The 3,727-nt window shown below is 46.6% G+C and overlaps 1 long non-coding RNA gene across 1 annotated transcript; it reads right to left on the reverse strand.

Annotated features, from left to right (window-relative positions):
• Positions 1 to 749: 749 nt before the first annotated feature.
• Positions 750 to 3,291, reverse strand: LOC141550571 (uncharacterized). The gene is made up of 2 exons (XR_012484628.1): positions 2,504 to 3,291; positions 750 to 1,833 (listed from the first exon to the last, which is right to left on the reverse strand). It is a non-coding gene; the product is annotated as an uncharacterized LOC141550571 (long non-coding RNA).
• Between the last annotated feature and the right edge of the window lie 436 nt (positions 3,292 to 3,727).

Here is a 3,727-nt window from a genome sequence, read left to right on the forward strand (position 1 = left end):
AAAGATATTATAAAGGAAAGAATGAAAAGCCTTTATGACTGATTAACTTATAAGAGTTCAATTTAATTTAATAATCATTTATCAAGCAATTATTTACAGGATAATATTCTAGTTGTTAAAAATATAAAGGCATAAATTCAATTATTCCTGGTTTAATGAAGCTTATATTTTTCTCAGGGAAAGGGAAATATGCAACATGTACATACAAGTATAAGGAACATTGAGAACAAAGACCCCCTAATAACTTGGTCAACTCTTTTGCTCTATGTATCCTCACTGATTGCTTATAAGGGTATAAGCCAGCAATCCTGATCCAGATGTTTCCAATCTTGGTTGCTACTTCATGAGTTGGGGGGTATGTGAGTACCTGAGTTGATAGCTGATTCAATGATGGTTGTCCAACAGAGGATTCCTGTGTGAATGGAATCAACAAGATTGTTCGGACCATGAAGGCACTAGGTAGAGGTGCCTGAGTGGCCAGCAGATTTGGGCCTCAGACAATGAGCTGAGGCAAAGTCCAGCAGCCTCACAAAATACCTTTACCTTTTACAGAAATTAAGATGATGAATCATTGTTTTACCCCCCAAATATTTGTTAATGTATGCTCAAAGGTCTTTTGTTTTATGCTTTTCTCCATTGGTAGAAAAAATAAATTGCAGTACTGTACCAGATATTTGTATATTGAACAACTTTATGAGAAAGGATCCTTTTAATCTACTTGTGGGAAGATGCTAGATGCTAGATACATACCATACTTAAGCTTTATTTAGAAATGTCCCCTGGAACTCTTAAGTGGGGAGCAATGAGAGAATGAAAGAAAAACCTGACTCTTCTCTTTAGGGTCAAACTGCTTCTAGAATGAATGACGCCCCTATGTAAATACAGAACAAGAACCTCTTTTCTGGGAGGAGCCACAAATACATACAAAAACATGTAAGAATATCCACATATAAATCCAGATAGGTGGCAAGGGAAAGCAGATAAGAATGTTAGACTCGGAACAGCTAGGTGGCACAGTGGTTAGAGCACCAGCCCTGAAGTGAGAAGGATCTGAGTTCAAATTTGACCCCAGGCACCTAACACTTCCTAGCTGTGTGACCCTGGGCAAGTCACTTAAAAGGGAGAGAATGTTAGGCTTAAATCTTGGATTTGAGTTAATTATCTGGCATTTCCTAACTAGTTGATCCTGGGTAAGTCGTTTTACTGCTGGATCCCTTAGGCAACTGTTCAAGACTTATCTATTAAGTCATGTTTGGGCATGATGCTTTGGTGATGTGGTAATTGGAGTTCAAACGCTCCTGAGCCCATGATCATATGATCGAATGTATGTGACAGCCTAAAGAACGCTTCCCACGGTTGCTTTAATAAACTTCCTTTTTTCTTTTCGCTGATAATGTCTGACACGGAAAAGGCAGAAAATTAATGATACCTTGAAGGGCCACGCTGTGTCAAATGATGCAGTCCATTTTTTAAATCCATAAGTTACACAAATAACGCATAACGGGAATAGAATGAAAATTTGTATGTCAAATCAAAACTGTAATACAAATGTTTGCATCGGATCTGCTTTTCTCTCATTTCTTCGCCTCAAGGAGAAGGATCGCCTCTCGCATCCTCCAATCTTCCCAAAGCATCCTTCAACACTGGGAATAAACACTATCCCCTACATGTGCTTTTAAGCTCCCATACAAATGTTCAAGTTTTTAATTAACCTCAAGATGGCGCCAAAACATCTCTAATGATGGATGGGGGGCCGGCCAGAGAGCGTGTTGGAGCGGGAGGAGAGAGGGGGACACCGCACGGTGTGCTCCGCTGTCCGGGGTCCAGCTGTGTCTGCAGACAGGGAAAAACCTTTTAGAAAGCAAACTTTTCAAACGCAAACGTCACTATTGCCATTCCTCGAAGTGTGTTTGATGCGAGCGCAGGGACGGAGGTCTCGCATCCCCCGGTACTTGCTCCTCCTCTCCCAGCCACAGGTGGCCTATTTGGACAACTTTGCTCTGCTACAATGAAGAACTTTCTGTTGTAGGGAGCATTCGGGCTCAGAAACTCTTTGGCCCGGAACACACGAGCCGAGCCTGCCATTCCCACAGCAGCACAGGGGAGCTGGGGGGTGGAGTTGACAGGACATTGAAAGAGGCAACCATCTGGAGCTTTTCTCATTTCTCCGGTTGTCTCAGAAGATGGGGCGAGAGGGAAGAACTACTAAGTAGGACGCTTGTATCCTGTTTAAATGGTGACGAGATCTCGCGCTGTGCCTTTAAGAGACCCCTTTAAAGGAAAGCACATTGTCACAAGAACTATAAATCCCAGCATGTCCTGTGTGGGCCTTTTTCCTCTACACATTTGGTTGGGACCTCTATCCTCTGCCTCTATCCTCCGCCAATAGAAGCCGACTACATTTCCCAGCAAACTGTGGAATGTGACCGGTTTTCTATTTTATCCTGGTTGATTTCTCCATTTACGTCACGACCATGACACAATCTTCCACTGTCCAACCTACCTTCTTTCTTGGGCTAAGGAAGGTACTACGCCTCCCAGCATACACAGCGCAGGTAAAGATTGCTTATGTCATTCATCTTCACTACAATCCTTTTATAAGAAGTCTGACATGAGTAGCTATGGGCTGCAGACTACAACTCCCAAAAGCCCAGAAATGCTCATTTCATTTTTCCTTTTGCCGCCATCTTGCCTATAGTCCCCGCCCCATTCCCTTTTCCATTGTCTCCGCTGAAGAGAAAAGAGGTGGAGTCTGGAAAACTGCAACTCCCATAGTGCCTTGCGCTATCGGATGGCTTTAGATATTGGTGGTGAGATACAGAGCTAAAAAGCGGCAGCGAGGAGAATGTCAATCTTGGTCGCCATCTTGATTGTAGTCTTATCCCTTTTCCGGGTTCGTTGTCCTAAAGTATTGTTGCAAGCTAGCGGACTACTATTCCTAGCGCACCCCGCGCGACAGGCGAGCCAGTTAGTCACTCTACCGCCATCTTGCATGTAGTCCTTATCTGTCTTTACCTTCCCATTGTTCCTAACGGGATAACTGGAGATTAGGAAGTAGACGGACTAAGACTCCCGTGGGGTCCCACACGCGCAGAGGGTTGTAGAGGGAAAGAGGCTGAGAGCCTGAAGAGGAGGGCGGAGGAAGATGCCATCTTGTTTGTAGTCCCTGTTCTTGTTCCCGTTCTGTGTTCCCCAATGAAATTCTCAGGGCCTGTTGGAATACAACTCCCGTCGTCCTTGGTTTGCAGGGAGGTCCCCAGCCGGGCCCGTTGGCCGCCATCTTCTATGTAGTTTTTGCCTTCCCCGGCGTTCCATTGTTTTCCACGACTGCGCCCAGGGCTAGAAGACTACAATATCCGTCGTGCTCCGCGCGCCTCAATTCAGGAAGGTGGAGGTGTAGGGGGAAAGGGGGAGGGGTTGGCTTGGAAGAAGGAGGGAGGGAGGGAGGGAAGAAGGAGGAGAGAAGGAGGGGGGAGGAGAGGAGGAAGGAGGAAGGAGCTGAGGAGGGATGAGAGAGGCGGCTGGGGCCCGGGGCCGAAGCAGCGCGGGGCCAGGGGGCCGGGGGGGCTGAGACACCCCAACTGCCCCCTCCCCCTCCCCTCCCCCTCCCTCCTTCCCTCCCTTCCTTCTACTCGAGGGGGGGTTTTATTCAAATTTATTTAAATTTACTTCTTCATAGGGGCGATTGCGGGGGAGGGGGGTGGGGGGGCGCACGGGCCGGGGGGGG

Source organism: Sminthopsis crassicaudata, chromosome 1 (genome assembly GCF_048593235.1).
Source record: "Sminthopsis crassicaudata isolate SCR6 chromosome 1, ASM4859323v1, whole genome shotgun sequence".
NCBI classification, from domain to species: domain Eukaryota; kingdom Metazoa; phylum Chordata; class Mammalia; order Dasyuromorphia; family Dasyuridae; genus Sminthopsis; species Sminthopsis crassicaudata.